Source organism: Theropithecus gelada, chromosome 6, assembly GCF_003255815.1.
Source record: "Theropithecus gelada isolate Dixy chromosome 6, Tgel_1.0, whole genome shotgun sequence".
Taxonomy (NCBI): Eukaryota; Metazoa; Chordata; class Mammalia; order Primates; family Cercopithecidae; genus Theropithecus; species Theropithecus gelada.
The window spans coordinates 66,127,220-66,148,727 of record NC_037673.1 but is presented as its reverse complement, the minus strand read 5'-3'; positions in this window follow the sequence as shown (position 1 = coordinate 66,148,727).

Here is a 21,508-nt window from a genome sequence, read left to right as displayed (position 1 = left end):
TCCTGTTAAAACTGTGGAACTGTGAGTCAATTAAATCCCTTTTCTTCATAAATCACCCAAGCTCAGGTAGTTCTTTATAGCAGTGTGAGAATGGACTAATATAGACGCTTAGTTTATTGGTTCTCAAATTTAAGTGTGTGTCTTAAAACACGGATTGCTGGGTTCCATCTCCAGAGTTTCTGAGTTTTAAAGTCTGAGGTGGGCCCTAAATTTTGCAGTTTAAACAAGTTTGCTGGGGGATGATGATGCTGCTGTTTCAGCGACCATACCTGGGAGTTACTACCTCAGTTACTGTAAGATTGTTCAGCTGAAGATAGAAGTATTGTTGTTTGTCCCTATCATGCCTTCCCCTTAGCTGGTAGGAAAAGGTGGTAATTAAGAGGGCAGCTCTGAATGCAGACAGAACTGTGTTTGAATTCTTCCTCCAGCCCTTCAACTACTGTGATCTTGGCTACATTTGTTTAAATTCTCAGAACATCAGTTTTCAGGCCTAAAGAATAGAAATAGTAGCATCTAGTTCATAGGGTTGTGTGTCATGAGACAACACATATAATTGGCTTAGCATCTATTGTATACTATGTTGACATCTAGTATATATACAATAAGTGGTAGTTACTTCTTTTCTTTTCTTTTCTTTTTTGAGACAGAGTCTCGCTCTGTCTCCCAGGCTGGAGTGCAGTGGCGCGATCTCAGCTCACTGCAACCTCCGCCTCCCGGGTTCACGCCATTCTCCTGCCTCAGCCTCCCGAGTAGCTGGGACTACAGGTGCCCGCCACCATGCCCAGCTAATTTTTTTGTATTTTTAGTAGAGATGGGGTTTCACCATGTTAGCCAGAATGGTCTCGATCTCCTGACCTGGTGATCCGCCCGCCTTGCCTCCCAGAGTGCTGGGATTACAGGTGTGAGCCACCGCGCCCAGCTAGTGGTAGTTATTTCTAAGAGTTCTTGCATATCTTTGAAGTAGCTTTTTAGGTTTATTAAAAAATAGACCAAAATTAAAATAATTAAATGTAAGGCATGGTTACTTTTAAATAACTGGGGAGGTAGTATTATTTTAAAATATTATTGAAAAAAAACCCGCTGATGAAGTACAGCTCTGGCATGACCAATCGTTACTATTACTCAGGTCAAAAGAAAGCCCAGAGCCTCTGAACACATCAATACTGAAGAGACGGGGGAAAATTTTAGAAAAAAGATTACACAGAGGCACGGGTTGGTAGCTTTTAAATAATGAAACTCAAAACCTTCCCAGCTGTAGGAACAGGCAAGGCTGTTTTAAGTTTTAACATTTGGTCTTGAAATTCCCACCCCTTGTAAAATTGCATCCCTTCCTCTTCTGCCAGTGTAATGGAAATTCCCACTCCTTCAGTTTAAGCCTCTGTGTCTCTAGAATGCAAATTGTGTTCTCTAGGAGTAATAGCATAATAATCCAATAATACTAAGTCTTTCAGATTAGATTGTATTAGATTAACTAGGTGTTACCTTGGAAAATACAGTGCTTTGCCCTGAGGGAACAGGACACAGAAGAAGCTGACTTGGAGGAAAGGAAAGATCTGGAGTCTCGGGCTCAGGGGGCCTTTGGGCAGCCAAGGGCACTGGGGGGCAGGAGAGAACTGCTAGTTAACGATTTAGCCAGCTGCTTGTTCTGCTGGGGAGAGTTCAGCTCGGCTTTCCAGTTCCCTGCAACCTTGAGGTCTAACACAGTTTATTCTAAGGTTGTGCTCTCAAAACTCATTCTCTTTTGTGTTGAAGCAGAGGAGGATGGTATTGGCTGACAGTTTTGGTGGCTTCAGTCACACCACTGCATCTTCAGGCCCCTCTCCCCATTTCAAGTTTGGAGAGCCACCCATTCTGTAAAAGAAAAAGAAAACCACTGTTCTAGTTGTTCGAGTTAAGCCAGGCCAAGCAGTTGGCGGCTTTGGGGGGCATTTAGGCAGAAATAACCCACTGAGTTTTTCCCCCTTCTCCACTTCTAGTGATGACTAAGTCACCTGAAGCAAACATTATACAAACCTTATCCTAATATCATGGGAAATCCTCAGACAACAGAAAGATGAGACTTACTGAGGAGCAAGCTATGACTTTGTTTCATTTTAATAGCTTGTGCTGACTGGGAACCTTAAAATAAATTCCATGGAATGTTTTTAGTGATAGTTTCCTGGCCAATCTATCAGATGGATTGGAGCACAAGGCTTGCTCCCTACTTTAACAGCCACACATAAAGTTTGCCTGACTCCATGACAGAAGCACCATGCATCCCACATCATGTTGTAAAGAGGGAAGCCCAAGTTTATTTTGCAGCCCCTTTCAGGTCCTCGGGAGTTGCTGCAGTCTGGTTATAACCTGCCGGGAGTCCTCATTTCTTTGCCAGCTTTTGGTGGCCAGGTGGCCTCCCATGCTGAACCCTAAGTAAACTGAGGTCCACTTGCAATGCTTTGTGACAGAATGTTGCCAGATGACAAAGGACAGGGACAGGGCTGAGTTGGAGTCTGACTGGTCTGGTTTTAGGCATCAGCCCTACGCTGTCCTCACTTGGCAGAGGGGAGGGTGTGGAGGGAGGATCATCTCATGGCCATTGTGCTCAGCTCAGTTCAGCTCATGCTAGGTCTGTGTTTGGAGGGTGAGCCAGTGTTGTGGCCTGTGGAGGGGACTTGGCAGAGGGGGAAATGATGAAGAGGATATGCTGGGCCTATTCATAGAGGCGCTAAGCACTGCAAGGCTGTGTGCATATTATGAGACTATATTGGGTCAGGCATGGTGGCTCACCCCTGTAATCCCAGCACTTTGGGAGGCCGAGGCGGGTGGATCACCTCAGGTCGGGAGTTTGAGACCAGCCTGGCCAACGTGGTGAAACCCCATCTTTACTGAAAATACAAAAATTAGCCAGGCATGGTGGCAGGTGCCTATAATCCAGCTACTTGGGAGGCTGAGGCAGGAGAATTGCTTGAACCTGGGAGGCAGAGGTTGTAGTTAGCCGAGATCACGCCATTGCACTCCAGCCTGGGCAAGAAGAGTGAAACTCTGTTTCAAAAAAAAAAAAAAAAAGACTATATTAATATAAAATATAAATGTTCAGAAATAATACTAGAGTAAGAGGATTAGAGTATGAGTCGTTTAGTGGCTCCTGGTACTATTGCATTTATATATTTTAAAAATTGTATAAAGTTGTACAACATGATGCTTTGATACACATAAACATAGTGAAGTGATTACTACAATTAAGCAAATTAACGTATCCCTTATCTCACAGGTACTTTTTTGGGTAATAAGAGTACCTCAAATCTCTCTTAGGAAATTTCCAGTATATAATACAATATTATTAAGTATTGTCTTCGTGCTGTACATTAGACCTCTAGACTTATTTATCCTGCATAACTACAACTTTGTATCCATCATGTTACATCTCCTTATTTTTCCCAGCCCTGGTAACCACTTTTCTGCTGTTTTTATACACTTGATGTCTTTTTTCCATTTCCACATATAAGTGAGCTCATGAAGTACTTTTCTTCCTGCGTCTGGCTTGTTTCACTTAGCCTAATGTCATCTAGGTTCATCCATGTTTTTGCACATGGTGGCCTATCTGGTACTGTTATATTCAGCTCCAAGAGTCCCCTGAGCACTTCTAGAAATAAGTTCCCCAAACCCAGGTCTATACAAAGAAGCCTCATGTTAGCTCTGGAAGGACACTGAACAGTGGGATTAGATTGGGGGTTAGGCCTAGTGGTCTATGAGGTTCTTGTCACCTCTAAGATTCTCTGAATTATTCCAGGCTTGTAAGATGCACCTTTCTAAGCATCTTCGCAGATAATTCTATAAATAACATTGCTTACAATTGCTATATCTCCTTCTTGGTAACTGCTCTCTTGGTGCCTGAAGTTTCTGCAGAAATAAGCACGAATGGGCTCTGTTGGACAGATCTTTTAGAGAGACTGAAGGTAATTTGTTTGAAGTCTTCGCTGTCTGTTACTGGAGGCGACCCTTACATTCTAAGAAGGTTGGGCAGAATGTTATTGACCTTGATTAATTCTCCCTCCAGGAGGAATCTTTTTATTTAAAATATGATGGTTCATGGCTTGTCAGAAGAAACATGTTCTATAAATCTCGAAGAAGGAAAAGGTCACTGAAATAGCCTTCTATGTGCTTCTTAGAATCAAGTCTTGCTAATGACATAGGCTGAAATTCATAAGGATTGGTGAAAGTAGGTTTTCAATAGAAACATTTTATTAACTGCAAAGAAGAGGATCACTCCAAGTCCAAATTCTTGCCTGTGCCATTACCTTCCCTGGAGACCATCTACCTCGACATCAAAACTTCTTTCAAAAGTTTAAGAATAACAACGGTCACCCAGACTATATGTATTATTACGATGATGCGTATATATAGAGTCACAATGAGGTGGATTTTATTGATTCAGTTTTGCGGATGGAGCTTAGAGAAGTATCTTGTCCGAGGTGTCCTAGCAAAGGAATCCAAAGTAGAGGATTTTTTCCACTACTCTACGCCTTCTCTTATGTTCCTTTGGCTCTGGTTGTTCTACTTCCTTCCACCATCTCTGGCTCTCACCAACATTAACCTAATCCTTTAGGCAAACTTCTTGCTGGCTACCATGATCCTCCTAGATTTCTGTGTTTTCAGACATTATACCTTCCCCTTGCTACTGCAGGAGCAAAGCAACTTCTCCCCAACTGTTTTGTGAACTTTCCTCTCTAGGACTTAGTTTCCCCCTCTGTAAAAGCGGGCCAATGGCCAGGAATCATCTTGCCTGTTATCCTCTCTCTTCCACCTCAGTTGGATGGCCCTCTCACCAGGCTCTGTGAGCCCAGCCTCTGATACGCTTGAAGAGCAGGTGATGCTCTGGGCAGGAAGGACATAGAGCCCAGGGCTCAGGAAGCATTCATTCCTTATTCTTAAATGCTTATCTGGATGCTCTTATCATTGCTGCCTGTAGCTTATGGCTCAGTTATTCCCGGCCAGTGCCTCCAACCTTCTGTTGCTTTCTTTCTCCTAGTCCCTAAATCTCATCTGCACCACTTAGCAGATATGTGACCTTGGGCAAATAGCATAACTTCTTTGGGCCTCAGTCTTCTCATCTGTAATATAAAATAGGTTGATAATATCTGTCTTGCATAGATTAGTTGTGTAGACTGAACCAGTTAGTATTTTATAGAAAAACACCTGATATATAGTACAAATAGTAAAATGGATGCCTAGTCCATTTTCATTTCCATTTTTCTTGATTTTGGCCCTAGAAACAATCTTCTAAACAGTAAATAATCACTAGATCATCTTTTAAACTCAGTCTACCCAATCAGACCCTTAAGCCTCTTCATGTTTCTGTCTCCATGTGCTAATTGTGCATTTTCCCTCCACAGGGACCCTGGTCCCAGACCCTCACTACTTTTGATGCTAGTGGTTTTGGGGCCTACTCCCTCTTCCTGCTACACCCTGTCTTGCTTTTCTGTGTCTTTGAGGCTTACCTCCATACCATTTGTCTATGTCCTTCTCACTACTATAGCCAGGTGCTGACTATAATAATACCTGCTTTGCATACCTCAGGGATTATTGTGAGGATCAAAGGGGATGATTTACATGATGTAAGTGCTTTGAGAAGGAAGATGGGCTACGTCACATGGGTTATTATGATGATTATCACTCCTGGACTATCTTCAGATGACTAAAAACATCCACCTAGTGTGGACCTTCTTAGCGTATTCTTGTCTCTCTTGGGCTTCTCTGCACTGGCTGAGAAGCCTGACAGTTTAAAGCAACTGAAGAACTTGCTGGTAGACAGCAGTGTTGGGGGTGGAGAATGCCTGGGTAATGAATTATCTTCTTTAGGGCCCCAATGGGAAATCTGGTACCCTGGAAAGCGTTAATTTACCTCACTTGAGTGAATGCTTTAGACCCAGCAAGCATTTCATTTGCCCAGGCAGCCCATTGTGATGATGACATTAAATAATCATTATCATTACGTGGAAATCCTGTCACCTTGGGGATTTAGAAAGTGTTTCTCAAGCCACTTATACATAAGCAACCAAAATGAGCAGAATGTTCATCTAGAAGAAAGTATTTGTGAAGAAAACATTTGTTTGTAATTGTCAGCATTTGGCAAAAGCAGGGAATGAAAGAACGAAATGAACCACAGCTTTGGATTCCTTCCAGCATTTTTTTCCAATCCCAAATTGTCAGACTAGGGAGGGAAGTCTTCCTGTCATGGACCATGAGCTCTGGGGAGGAGAGTAGGAGCCTTCAACTTCCTTACCCTCTCCATCCAGGAAGTCATTTCAAAGGGAGCTGTCTCCAGGGAAAAGCAAGAGCCCATTGGCCAATATTTATTTATAGTCGTATACCCTGTAAACTTGTCTTCTTTTAAAAATTAAGAGCAAAAAAGTAGTTTTGGTTCTTAGTTTGTTTGGACCACCTCCAGACAGTCATATCTATTTTCTTTATTTCTGTGCTAGTTGCTCAACATCGTAGGTCTTGATTGAATTGGTTTCATTCCTAGGTCCTCCCTTATTATTAATGTTCTTATTATTGGTTAGTTCTTCTACGTTTGCAGTGTCCTTGACAATCTTTTTTTGTTAGCTGTTCTTTATAACAACTCAGTGAGGTGGATCAGCCTTACTGAATATTTATCCAACACATTGTCCAACATTTTCTTTTGTTGGCTTTGGTTAGGATTTATTGCAGTCATTTTTTTTTTTTTCTTTCTGATAGTCATCCTTCTGCAAGAAACGTGTTTCATGCTCTTTCTTGCAGGGTTACGTGAGCCAGGGGCTTGTGTCATCTGCTTTCAATTCATGTTTAGTTTCTTCCTCCCCTTCCTGGCTTTCTCACCCTCCTCAAAGTTATTGTTGTTTCTCCTGGTGATGCAAATGGCGCTCAACTAATCTAAGGCAGGTTTGAGCAGAGGGCTTTGTTTTTTGATTTCTTGGCATTTGGGTGCATCTCTAAGTGACCACAGGCTGTCAGCAATTCAGCACATGGTTTGTTACCAAATAGGCTGTTGCTGCGAACATTTTGTGGCTGTTGTTGCTGTGGCTGGATGGATATTGGCTCTATGGTGAACCACTAGAATGTACGAAGAGAGAGGTCTCAGGGATGGTTGAGAATTGGTACTGTAGCAAGAAAGGATACCAATTCCGATCACCCAATAAATATCCATGTCTTCTGAAACCCAGCATCATCATCACCTTTATCACCAGCAGCCCTTCCCCCACAATAGTGGCCACCCTCAGCCTTGCCACCACCATCAAAACCATTTTATTATGTTTCTATTTATGCATATGTACTTAGACATCCTTGTAGCCTAGACACTTATAAGTAAATTGGACCCCCAATACCATTTTGAACTTTGAATTCTTAATATGTCGATTTTCCTTCTTCTGCCTACCACTATACTTTAATATTTCTCAATGGCACTTATATCTTATTGTAATTATTGTTGACTTGTTTTTCTCATTCACTTGACTCTGACTTCCTGAGGGCAGAGAATGTATCTTATTCTTTATTTGTCAAGTACTGTGCTACGCACTGGGGATATCTATGGGGGGAGGTGTCAAAAAGTGTTTGTTGAATGAATATTGAATGTTCTTTTAATTAAATGAAAAGTGCTCTGTAAACCATAAAAAATGTTTTAAAAACCAGTACAATAATTAAATAAGTAATTAAACAAGTACAACTTCTTTAATTATAATTGTATTGCTTTGTCTTTAAAGCAATGAAAGATTTAAATCCTATGAGACTGGACAATAAATACTTGATCTATCAATTTTATAGAACAAGAATGATGGCAATTAGACTGAATTTGGAAGAGATTAAAAAGATCAGCCATGGTGTTTTTTTTTTTTTTTTTTTTGACTTATTTTTGATGTCTTGCCTGGACACCTGTGGGGATTGAGAGAGCCCAACAATGGGTGGGAGAATAGCCTTCAAGTATCTCTAAAATTCACTTAAAAAATTCTCAGCCAGGTGCAGGGGCTCACACTTGTAATCCCAGCACTTCGGGAGGCTGAGACGGGAGGATCGCTTGAGCTCAGGAGTTCAAGACTAGTCTGGGCAGCATAGTGAGACCTCATTGCTACAAAAAAAAATATATATATAAAAAATTAGCCTGGTGTGGTGGCATGCCTGTAGTTCCAGCTACTTGGGAGGCTGAGGTGGGAGGATCATGTGAGCCCAGGAAGTTGAGGCTGCAATAAGTTGTGATTGTACCACTATACTCCAGCCTGGGTGGTTGAGCGAGACTCTGTCTGGGGGAAAAAAAAAAAAAAAAAAAAAAAAAAAAATCTCAGCTGCATAAGTGGATATTTTAGAAAATGTCTTAGTGAGGTTGTATTTAATGAGTTCTGGATGTAGATGGTTCTGGAAAGCTATGTATTGTGCTGTGTTGTACCAGATTTAAACCATTGGAACAGGAGTTGCCAAAGTAGTCCAATGTAGTTAGTAGTTTGAAAATAGCTCCATGCTCTGGAACTCTCTCTACTGTCCTTGCCCTTTGAAACTTAGAGGCTGTGAAGAAGGGGAAAAAGTAGATTCCTTTATTTTCTCTCTCCATCTACTTTCTCATGGTATGCTGCTCCAAAACAATGGAGTGGTTATTTCTGCAGAACAAACATTACAATTAGTAATTAAAGAATAAGTTTTACTTACGAGTCTGGCACATTTCTGGTAATTAATAAATACTGACTGAGTCAATAAGTGAATGAAGTGAGTGAAGTTAGCCTCATTATCCCAGCTGTTCAAAAAAATTTAACACTTGCACATAAAAAAGGCCCAGGAATGACTTCACTGGTTTTTACCCAAGGGTACCCAAGGATCAATTGGCAACAGGGGAAGAACTTTGAGTTTGAGCCAAGTTCACTTACAAGAAGCAGCTTTTGATAAAATCTCAGTTCTGTTATCAAGATTCCTTCAACTTTTTCAGCAACCCTGGCAAACTCTTTTTGAAAAGCAAATACACTGTAGGCAGAAGCTAAACTGCAAAGTCAGAAGGCAAGTCCCATCCCCAGTTGGGCAGCAGGAAATCCCAAATCAACGCTTTGGTCCATTTTGCGGGGAATGGGTTTGTAAAAGACCGACAGTACTTCTGATTCTATGCATAGAGACACTAGACTGATTGCTGGACATCAACAGAAAATCAGTGTACTAGAATTTACTTGTGTTAAATGAGTTTGCCAGGAGGTTGCACTACAGGATTCTGGCTTTTCATGAGTTATTCTTGTTACTGGTCACTGTTAGAACTTGACTTTTGGATTTAGTTATTATCTTAAATTGTAGCTTAAAGGCCAGAGGGCCGTTTTCCTTCCTTACTGCCTGCTTTTCTGTTCCTCATTTTTATTTTATTTTATTACCATTGATGCAGATTTCTTTTCTGTATGTACTATTCTCTCTGTTTGGCAGGAGCTGGCCATCAGAAGATTTTTTTCATCTACTTAGTTCTTTGGGTGCTGAAGATTTAGCTAATTGGGAATTGAATGGAAGAAAGACTCAAGCGGGGGAATGTGTGCATGAAATGGATTTTTTGTTCCTCTGAGGATTTGTTGTAAGCAGATATAAAGTGTCTTTCTCACTCAGACTACCTCCAAGCGTTTTCACAAATCAATTAGCCACTGGCAGGGCACAGCGAGTGGAGGCGGAATGAGGCATGTCTTGACAGGCAGAGGCTCTGGCTGCTCTCTCTCTCAGGCATGCTGTCCTTGATCAGTAGATAACCACGGTGACACTTCACCCCCCTGGCGACTGTTTCCATTACAATCAGAACTTCAGAGCAAGGGCACAGCTTTCAGGGTCTCGCTCCACTCCATTAATAAGCAAACACCCACAAGGTAGGATTTGGGAGAAGGGAGGCTGGCCATCCCTTTGAGACACGAAGCCAGGAAAAGGAAACAAAAAGAAATCAATCTTTTGTTTGCTCACTTTGACTCCAGAACACTTATGCATTCTCTGGATGGTTCTGTCGTTGACTAATGCGGAACCTGAGTGTTTCTCTCAGTTCATTAGACGGGACTGGTGAAGCACAGCAAAGGATTCTTAATTCTGAGAGGATGAGGCTCTTGACAGGGGCCCTTCTAAGCTTACAAAATAGGTGTGACATGCCTCCTGCCAGTTCCCCAGCAGGCAAAGCCTCCAGCATACTATGCCTTAGGGGCCTGCAAAGTACAGACTAGGGGAAGAATCTGGAGAACACCTAAAAATGCATCCAACTGGGCTGTCAGAGAAATTCTCCGACAGTCACTCTGCAGGAACAAGTGGAGGTTCTGAAATACATGCATCATTTTGGGAACACGTTTTGAACTCTGAGTTCCCAGCCTGTCAATGACAGGGCTAGAGGGGAGGGGTGGAGGTCACAGAATGGGAGAAAAGGGTGACCACTGTAGTAGGTTCAAGAGGGTGAGAGTGAGCCCCGTCCTTCAGGACGCTTGCAGCCTTTCAGACTACTCAGTGAACCTAGAGTTTGGAGAGAAAAGTGTTTCTTATGTAATAGCTAGGAGCTCTTATCTCATTCTTGAGAACAAGCTGGGGGGTAGGTGGCAACTATTTTGGTCTTCTGTTTCACAGTTGGCAGAGCTGAGGTACAGGGAAAGGAATTGGTGTGTCTTAGCCCACTTAGCCAGATGTGCATGTGAAGAGAGTTCCTTTAATGACTCTCAGCAGTTCCTACAGGAATGTCCCCATCCTCCATCAATGCCATTTACAACTCCTACTCCAAGCCCCATGGCTGCCTCGTAGAGAGTGGGAATTTACAGCATCACTGAGGTTACCTGAGAGACTTGGAATCCATAGACTTGACTGTGAATTCCGGCTGTTCTACTTATTAGCTCGGTGGTCTTGGGCAAGTTACTTAATCTCTCTGCAGCCTCAATTTGCTCCTCTTTAGAGTGAGGATGACAATAGCTACAGCACTTTTAATTTACGAGAATTAAAAGTGTTGGTAAGCATTTAACCCAGTGCCTTGTGTAACTCAGTAAATGTTAATTGGATCTGAATTTAATGAAGACATAAAATGAGCTCAGATTTCCTTCTCTGACTTCTTTTGAGCTGAGGAAAGAGCAGGTTCCAACATACTGATGGTTCACAGATTTCTCCATACCTGTGACTCTCAAAGTGTGGGTGCTGGCCCACCCAGTATCAGGCACCTAGGAACCTGTGAGAAATGCGAATTCTTAGGTCCCATCCTAGACTTAGTGGGTGGTGAAGGGTAGCAATCTATGTTTCAAAAAGTCCTCTAGAAATCCAACAGTGCATGTTCTCACTTATAAGTGGGAACTGAATAATGAGAACACATGGACATATGGAGGGGGAACACACACTGGGGCCTGTTGGAGTCAAGGGTGAGGGAGGGAGAGCATCAGGAAGAATAGCTAATGGATGCTGGCCTTCATACCTAGGTGATGGGATGATCTGCAGCAAACCACGATGACACATGTTACCTATGTAACAAACCTGCACATCCTGCACATGTACCCCTGAACTTAAAAGCTGAAGGAAAAAAACAGTCCTCCAGGTGATTCTGATCCACACTTAAGTTTGAGAGTCATCGACCTAAATATTAACTTCAAAGTGGTGGGAACAAAACAGCTATGGAAACATCAGGCATAATTATTGTTACAACGTGGCTGCTACAGCTCTTTCTTTGACAACTTGGTCTTAGGCATATATTGGTGGTACCTCTACATCTGTCATGTCTTTGTGGATTTGATGAGAGAAGAGAAAAGAGTATTTGCTAAAGCTGACCGGCCCTCTGAATTTTTAAGACGTCCTGTGTTTCCTCCTACAGGGGATGGAATTGGCAAAAGAATATCGTGGGTCTACATGAGCATGGAGCTGATAGAAGAAACTGTCAAATACAATCTAAAAGAACACAGTCCTTGTAATGTAGGGGTGTGCAGAGACAGAACACATCTTGAACTAAAACACTAAGAGAAGTATGTGCTTAGACATATAAACTCTGGGAGAAGCTGCTAAATGTATTAGATATTCAGAAGGATGCTTAGAGTGTTGACAAGGATTGAAATGATTTTGAAACTACTTTGAAAGCTGACTATGCACTGTAAAGTTTGGATATTTTAGAATTGTAGAGAAGATCAACTTTTCATATTTCCAATAGGTGGTAGGAGGTTGTGTCTCATGACTGATTCCTCATTTATACCATGTACTTCTTCACAGGGGGTTCCGGAGATCCTCTTAGCAACAATATCTACTATTTCCTCCCTCCTTTGTGCCTTGATTCTGCACCTTTTCCACCACTTTTGAACCTCTCTGGAAAAGTTTGGAACCACCTCTCGCCACCTGCATTTTTCTGGGGGGAAACATTGGTTTAGTTGCCTTACCAGAGCCTGACAGCGTAGAATATTTAAGTCCAGAAAGATTTCTTATCAGTCTGTAATTCAACACTCTCATTTTACTGATGACAAAATTGAAGCCCAGAGATGGAGTCTCCTGATTCTAGGTTTGATGCTCTTAAATTATTCTCTAATAGAAGTGTCTCCACAGACTCTGCGTGCTTAGTAATCAACAGGGTATGGCAGGGAAACGGGGAGGCATGGACTAAGGCGCCTTCCCTTCACCCCTAGTTTTTCAGATGTAATACCTGTTAAAAAAGATCAGTCTATATGTGGGTCAGTATTGTAATTCTCCACTTTCATTTAAATACATGAGGAATGTGGTATTTGGTCCATTTTAAATTGTGGGCACTAGGGAATGGGTGTAAGTCAAAATAGAAAAAGTTCCAAATAGCTTCTAGTTTCTTTTTGATGAAGAGCTCATTATTGGCAAACCATTAGCTTTTAATTGCTGCCAAAGTCATGCTGTTCACTTACAGGGGGAAGAGTGGGTGGGACCCAGTCCTTGACATCATATTATTTCCTCATAGCACTTGAATTTCTAGAGAAAATCACTATTTTCTCCCTGTAAGATAGCTTTAAAGTAGGAACAAAATGTTCCTCTTTGGCTTTGGAACTAGGAATATCAGGTGGTTGCTTAATATTCCTTAAATTTTGCTTGACATTCTTCATGCTGACATTCTGAAGTGCCTAGACAGTAAGTCAGATGATTTCTTAGATGTTCAGGGAACAATGCATATAGCGCCAGTACACAAATTTTCAGGATAATGGGAGAAAACCTTGGCTTAGATTACTTCAAACCAGGCAGATCATCAGAATAAACAAAGTTGTGTGTGTGTGTGTGTGTGCATGTGTGTGCATGTGTGTGCATGTGTGTGCATGTGTGTTTCAGCTTTATTTTCTTTCTGACTCCATAAGGGACCACTCCGTGGTAAGGGCATACTAGAATATTCACAGCGTATTAACAATATTTTGAACTGTACATATATTAGTTGACTGTTTATTGTGTGCTGGTACTTGAGCTATGCCTTTAATATCTCATTTATTGCTCAAACTCTCTATGGAAAGAATTTTATCCCATTTTATAACCTTGGCAATGTTAAGTAATTTGCCACAGGTCACATAGGAATTAAGTGGGAAAGTCAGGATTTGAACCCAGATTGTCTGAAAGAAAAGGGAAGAGGGGCTTCAGGAGGGGATGGCTGAAAGGAAGAAGGTCAGGAGATGCGTGGGGTTTGCCTGTATGAGAGAGGTCTGGGAAAACTATTTAACCTTAAACAATACGGCATTTTGGAATGAATGACCTCTCCACTCTTGTGCTGCTACCCTCCCTCCAACCTTTCTCTACGCAGCACTAACAATCATCTTACATGTATACTAGAAAGTGTTATGCCTGCTTTGACACCCTTCAGTTGCTTCCTATTGCACTTAGAATACAATTCAAAGTCCTTCCCTTTGTCTACAAGGCTGCTGCAAGACTGCCGATGCCCCACCCATATTCCTTTCAGGGCTCGTTGTACGTGAATACTCAACAGCTTTCTACTGTGACCACTCAAAACTCCCCACCTGAGGTTTTCTGGCTAGTAGCAGACAAAAGTCTCTGGGAGTTAATGCCCCAGGAGCAGGTCTCAATCAGTGATGGACGAGAACTGGTGGATAAATAACCCCACTGTCTTGTCGCTCAGGTGGTAGAACTCTGAGGTGTGCTTGGTGCAGGCTCCAGCGGTCTCCCATGGGATTGAGCCCCAGCTGCCCACAGTGGTAAACTGCTTGCTAGCACACCGTGTGTTGCCTTCCATCCCACCCTGCCTCACTTTACTGTGCCTTTTCTGTACTTCCTTGAAAATATACTACTTGTGTTCAAATCCTTGCCCATCATCTGATTCAGGGAACCCAACATAGGCCAAAGGTCTGGTCTTGTCTGGTCTCGGCTGCCTACCTCTCCAGCTCCTCTAGAGCCACTGTACCCCACAGAGTGCTTTCTAGCTGCACTGCTCTTCTTTATGCTTCTAAACATTCTAGGCTGCTTTGTACATCATGCTGTTCCTTTTGCCTGAATGTTCTGTTCCTTTACTTCCCAGGCCCGTCTCCTTATCAGTTTATTTGCAGCTTAAATGCTGCCTCCTCCAGAGGCCTTCCCTGTTATCCTGCAAAAGAGAGCATGGTTTTGGAGGAGGAAATCAGGCTCCTCTTACTTTGGTCCTAAACAGAGCAGTGTGGATGGTGGAGTGACAGCTGCCTCCTCCCTTCCTTTTTGGCTTCCTGCTTTCTCCATATCTCCTGCCTATGCTGGGTCAGGTTGGGTCCATTCGCTGTGCAGTTGGGACTACTACTGAGTACTCCCATGTTTACGAATAAAGCTTAAAATAGGAAAGAGTGATGGCAGGTCTGAGGGGAGAGACATGGAGGCCGGGTACTCAGAAGGTCTGACACGCATCAGAGAAAGCCTTGAAATTAAGGAGATATCCTCTAAATTCAATTCTCAGTATCTTCTGAGGTCCATTCAACAAATGTCCTTAAAATCCTGTGTTGATTTCTCTCATGAATCTTTGTAAGGGGTATCTTCCATTTGTTTAAAGTTGGCTTTTGTTGTTATTATTTAAGAGAAATGAAGAAGAAATTACAGGCCTTCTTGTACTCGTGTGTTCTATTCCCTTATCAAATAGGCAGTAAAGGTATGTTTTTATCTAGTTGTTGTTTTTCTTTTTAAAGGAGCCCAGAACACAATTTTTTTTTAAGTGAATTAAGAAGAGACTGTCCTTCTGAGTGGAGGTGGCCTGCCCGTGCATGTGCAAGGTCCAGATGGCAGCCCTGGCTCTTTCTCCTGTGCAGGACCAACTTCTCTAACTTAGGAGGTAATCTGAGTCCAGAGATGGAGGTGTGGTATCCCCACCACTAACATTTCTAACCTCTGAGAAATGTGTGGATGGAGCACAAAGATGCCATTTATGAACAGGGAAATGGGCCCTGGCCAGACACAGAATTTATTGGCACCTTGATCTTGGACTTCTCAGCCTCTAAAACTGTTAGAAAGAAATTTCTGTTGTTTATAGGCTACCTAGTTTTTGACAGTTTTGTTGTAGCAGCCTGCATGGACTAAGACAGCTCTAGAGAGCATGAGTGCCAGTCTCTCATCTTACCCAGGAGACTGAGGCCTACAACCATTTAATGGCTTATTTAAAGTCATGCTGCTGATTTGTGGCACATGTGGGATAAAAGCAGACTGAATATCGTGGAAAAATTCTTTTAAGCCACTAACTGTCTAAAAGGTTGTTATAATTCTCAGGAAGTTTACCAAAGGGGGTGGGTGTCTGATGAAGACAATGGGAAATTCACCAAAGTAGAGGGGCTGATGAAGATATTTTAGGGAACAGTGGCCTTAGAAAAAAGTACTTTTGCAAAAATTTACTTTAGGCTCTCAAAATTTAAAAATTTCCCACTGAATGTTTCTTCCTTTGCAAATGTTTCCAGAATTGTATTGATTGCTTTTAAACACAGAGCGAAGTACTTATGTGTGGTAAGAATTGATGTTGACCCCAAGATCTTATTTTTCAGGGCAGGAATGCTGCTTTCTTGATGTTTTCAGAGGCAGTGGTCTTAGATCAATGTTACTGAAACCTTCAGTTCACTGTCATTTGAATGTTCCTTCTTTTTTTCTGTTAGGGCCTGAAATAACTCAGTGACTAAGGAATTTCATTCAGAAAAAAGACAGAAGCGAAACAAATACTTTGTCTTTTGGAATAAATGAATCCTTACAGAAGAGTGGTAAAATGAACACGAGTTTGGATCTGTGGAACCATTATTAAGTAATGAAGATTGAATTCATCTTCTTTGGGCTGAAGTGAAATTGAGATGAAAATCCCTTCAATAATAGATATCTACCCACTCCACGGCCTCTACACCCCCTACTACCCGCATCTGCTGCACATGATGGAAATACTGTCATTCATTTGGTTAATCATCAAACTCCCATTGAACACATACTCCATTATGCACTTAATTATTACATTCTATAATTCCAAGTAGAAGAGACTGTAAGAACTTGTATTCACAAATAACTTGTCTAAAGAAATAACATCAAAAGAATATGGCATCTCAAATGATTATGAAAATCACCCTTCATAGAAGATGGCGGATTATGTTTGTTGCATTGTTTCTGTAATGGGACTCTTAGTTTGTGCTGAATAATTCATGCTATTTGCCCAAGCCCCTTGAAAGTGCTGGCATATCTTTGAGGGACAGCTGGCTGAGATTATGGGACAGACTGTTGCCACAGACTTGAATATTGCCAAATGGCCTCTTGGGGATTTTTTTTGGTAGTGCAGTGTTTGAGAGTGCTGTCTGTGGAATTATGCAGACCTGGGTTCGAATTCTAACTCCACCCTTTGACTTGGACAAGGGATTTAACCTCTTTTAGTCTCAATTTTCTTGTATGTAAAATGAAGGTGGTAATCCATCCTCATTGGGATTTATACATACAATGTTATAGGAACAGAAATTTCATTGTTTTAATGAAAATTCATTTTTGAAAGAGGCTGGGTCTGGTTAAAGGGAATGTCCCTTTTCTATTTAGTGCCTTGGGTTTGGTTGTGAAAATCTAGCAAGAGGAGTTGAGGGGTAGGTGGGTACTGGGAGAGTTCCATTCTTTTTAGAAGAAGAAGAAGAATGGGGTGAGGAGAAGAGAAGGGAGGAGAGAGGCAAGAGGAGTCAGTCAAAAGGAGGGAAGCAGGAGGGCGATGAGGCCAATGAATTGGCAAGGTGGTGGTTGTGGGATAAAGGGCAGTTTAAGAAATGTGGTCCTCCTTGATTTATTCCTGATTTATTAAAATTGTATGTGTTGCTGTGAGGGGAACTCACCTTCGTTTTTTATGTCCTGAGAGAGTCTACTTGACTTCCTCTGCTCCTGGTCCAGTCTTTGATAAAGTCTGCTAAGCTAAGTTAGGTTTTGTGTGTGTGTTATAAGTGGAAGTGGGTGGAAGTCAATTGTTGAGATGACACAAGTTGCCAGGAGACAGAGATTATGAGGACGAAAGCTCTTGGGAATTTGCAGAAAGCAGGTGAGGACTTCAGGTTTTCATAGGTCTCGGTGGTTCTACCCAAGTTGACAAGATCTCAAGGGGGCAGACTCTGACGTCGGAATATCCTTAGACCATATTTATTGAACTTCCAGTCTGTGCCAGAGGCTGATATGTGACTATTGTGTACATTCTCTCCTTCCATTCACTAACAAATATTTACAAAGGGTACAGTTTAATTTTCACAAGTTGATTAAGTATTAGAGTACCATAATTAACCCCAGTTTATTTTTTGAAAAACCTAACGTAAAAGAATATGTTCATATTTCTATTTCTTGTTAGAATTTGAGAAATGTGTATTATAATCCTGGATTTTAACTTTTTTTATTTTTTCCAACTTTTATTTCAGATTCGGAGGTACATACGCAGGTTTATTACCTGGGTATATTGCATGGTGCTCAGGTTTGGGGTATGAATGTATGAATGATCCCATCACCCAGGCTGAGCATGGTACCCAACAGTTAGCTTTCCAATCATTTCCCCCATTCCTACCTCCCTCATCTAGTAGTCCCCAGTGTCTATCGTTGCCATCTTTATATCCACAAGTACCTAATGTTTAGCTCCCACTCATAAGTGAGAACATGTGCTATTTGGTTTTCTGTTCATGTGTTAATTCACTTAGGATAATGGTCTCCAGCTGCCTCCATGTTGCTGCAAAGGGCATAATTTTGTTCTTTTTAATGGCTGCATAGTATTCTATGATGTATATGTACCACATTTTCTTTATCCGGTCTGCTGTTTATGAGCAGCTAGGTTGATTCCATATCTTTGCTATTGTGAATAATGCTGTGATGAACATGCATGTGCATGTGTCTTTTTGGTAGAACAATTTGTTTTCTTTTGGGCATATACTCTGTAATGGGATTGCTGAGTTGAATGGTAGTTGTGTTTTAAGTTCTTTAAGAAATCTCTAAACTGCTTTCCACAGTGGCTGAACTAATTTATGTTCCCACCAACAGTGTATAAGCATTCCTTTTTCTCTGCAGCCTTGCCAACATCTGTGGTTTTTTTCTTTTTAATAATAGCCATTCTGACTGGTGTGAGATGGTATCTCATTGTGGTTTTAATTTGCATTTCTCTGATGATTAGTGATGTGGAACATTTTTTTTTCATATGTTTTTTGGCTGCTTGTATGTCTTCTTTTGTATGTCTTCTGTTCATGCCTTTTGCCCATTTTTAATGAGATTATTTGTTTTTTACTTGATGTTTCTTATAGATTCTAATATTACACCTTTGTCAGATGCATAGTTTCTTCCATTCTGTAAGTTGTCTTTTTACTCGAGTGATAGTTTCTTTTGCTGTGCAGAAACTCTTCAGTTTAATTAAGTCTCACTTGCCAATTTTTGTTTTTGTTGCAATTGCTTTTGAGCACTTAGTCATAAATTCTTTCCCAAGGCCGATGTCCAGAATGGTGTTTCTTAGGTTTTCTTGTAGGATTCTTACAGTTTGAGGTCTTACATTTAAATCTTTAATCTATCTTAGGTTAAATTTTGTATATCGTGAATTATAGGGATCCAATTTCATTCTTCTACATATGGCTTACCAGCTATCCCAGCACCATTTATTGCATACTGAGTCCTTTCCCTGTTGCTTATTTTTGTCAACTTTGTCAAAGATCAGATGACTGTAGGTGTGCAGCTTTATTTCTAGGTTCTCTATTCTGTTCCATTGGTCTATGTGTCTGTTTTTGTATAGTACCATGCTGTTTGGTTCCTATAACCTTAGAATATAGTTTGAAGTCAGGTTGTCTGAATCATTATCTAAGTCAGAAGATAATCTGAAGCAAAAAGAGTCAAGTCAGAACATGACTCTGGCTTGACTCTTTTTGCTTCAGATTGTTTTGGCTATTTGGACTCTTTTTTTGGTTTCTATAAACTTTAAAATAGCTTTTTCCAGTTCTAAAATTTGAGTGTTACTATGTGTCAGGCACTGTTCTAAGTGCTTTAGTTAGCACTTGTTTAACCCTGGAAGCAATCTTTTGAAATGTGTTCTCTTCTTTCTTTTTTTTTTAAAATTATACTTTAAGTTCTGGGGTACCTGTGCAGAATGTACAGTTTTGTTACATGGGTATACATGTGACATGGTGGTTTGCTGCACCCATCAACTCGTCACCTACATTAGGTATGAAATGGGTTATTTTATAGCCCCATTTTGTAGATAAAGAGAGTGAAGTCCAGGGGATAAAGTAACTCGCTGAGGTCTTTGAATTGGTAGGTAGCAGAGCTGGGATATGGCCAGACCTGGTTTGATGTCTTGACCACAATGTTTGATTGCCTCTTGTTAAGTATTCATCCATTACCTTCTTACATGTTTGATTTTCAACGAAGTAGCCATTGCTCAAGGGAACAAGGCATAGACAAGGCTAAATTAAGCCTAGTATTGTGGCTGAAATTTTGCAAAGGAAAAGCTAGTTGAACTGCTTTTTAAATAATCCATACATGACTCTGAGGCTGTTAGTTTTGAGGAGAAAGATTCACAAAATAAAATTTATGGGTTTAAAACATATTTTGAGTTCCAAAGGAAGCCATAAAATTATTGATGTGGCTGCACGTTTTTCGGAACAGATGACTTAGATAATGAAAGACTCCTGATAAAGAGATTTAAAAGCTAAAAATATCAGTTCTGCATTTCACATATCTTGTGTGGGAGGGACATTTCTGAAAGAGCAATATCTTCCCTTAGCACTCCATTCCAGATGGCTTCCCTGTATGGAAATGAGTAGGTAATGGTGGCTTGTTGTGGCAAGAAAAACCACTGGGAGGAGTAAGGGAAGGTGGAAAATAGGGAACATGCATATTAAAAAATAATATTAATACTTAGTGACTCTTTAGTAATGGGGCTATTTCCTCACGGTCATATGAATCTGGAAAAAGGCAAGACATTGTACTCTTGGGGGATTTCGAAGAACAAAAAGTTAATTTTAAAAAGTTATACAGCCATTGGATCAGAAATGTTTATGCGGTCACAGCTCATGCAGGCTTGATATGTCATCTAGAAGTGTAGGAATTCATCCTATTAGAATCCCTATTTGAATCCATTTGCAGTTTCTATGTGCTCAAGGGAAGATTTATTTCTGACAAATGAGTGATAATATCTAAGGTCATTAGTAATTACAGTCTGACACCCTGAAATGCTTCTTGGAAAAGAGGAATTTCATTATGTGCCCTTTCTTCTCTAGTCAGAGCCTGAGTTGGGATGGTGGGCTACCAGCTCTGATATCACTCCCCTCTCGTCTTATAATGATAATGACACTCCCGCTTTAACACATCTTAAGTATAACTAGCTCCCCTGGGGAGTTTGCTACAAGAGAACGTCCATCTATTTTTTGATTATATGTGGTTTCACCATTACCACTACCACCATTACCACCACTACCACCCTGATATGTTTACTATAGACAAAGTACTCTGCTAAATGCCTTAGGATCATCACATTAACATTTTTTTTTAAAAAATATTTTTTATATATAGACAACTACAGAATGGAAGAAAATTTTTGCAAAATATGCTTCAGACAAAGGTCTAATATCCAGCATTTATAAGGAACTTAAATCTACAAGAAAAAAACAAACAGCCTCATTAAAAAGTGGGCAAACTGTCTACCAATGGATCAGTCTGGCAATACCAAAAACAAATAAACAAAAAGTGGGCAAAGGACATGGGCACATGTATATCTTGTTTTGCAAAGCATCTGTTCAACAATCATATGAAAAAGAGCTCAATATCACTGATCATTAGAGAAATACAAATCAAAACCACAGGGAGATACCATCTCACACCAGTCAGAATGGTTATTAAAAAGCCAAAAGATAACAAATGCTGGCGAGGTTGTAGAGAAAAATGGATGCTTATACACTGTTGTTGAGAATGTAAGTTAGTTCAGTCATTCTGGAAGACAGTGTGGTGATTCCTCAAAGACTTAAAAACAGAAATAACCATTTGACCCAGCTATCCCATTACTGGGTGTATACCCAAAGGAATATAAATAATTCTATCATAAAGCATGCATGCTTGTGTTTGTTGCATGTTTATTACATGCATATATATGTTCATTGCATCACTCTTCACAATCACAAAGACATGGAATCAA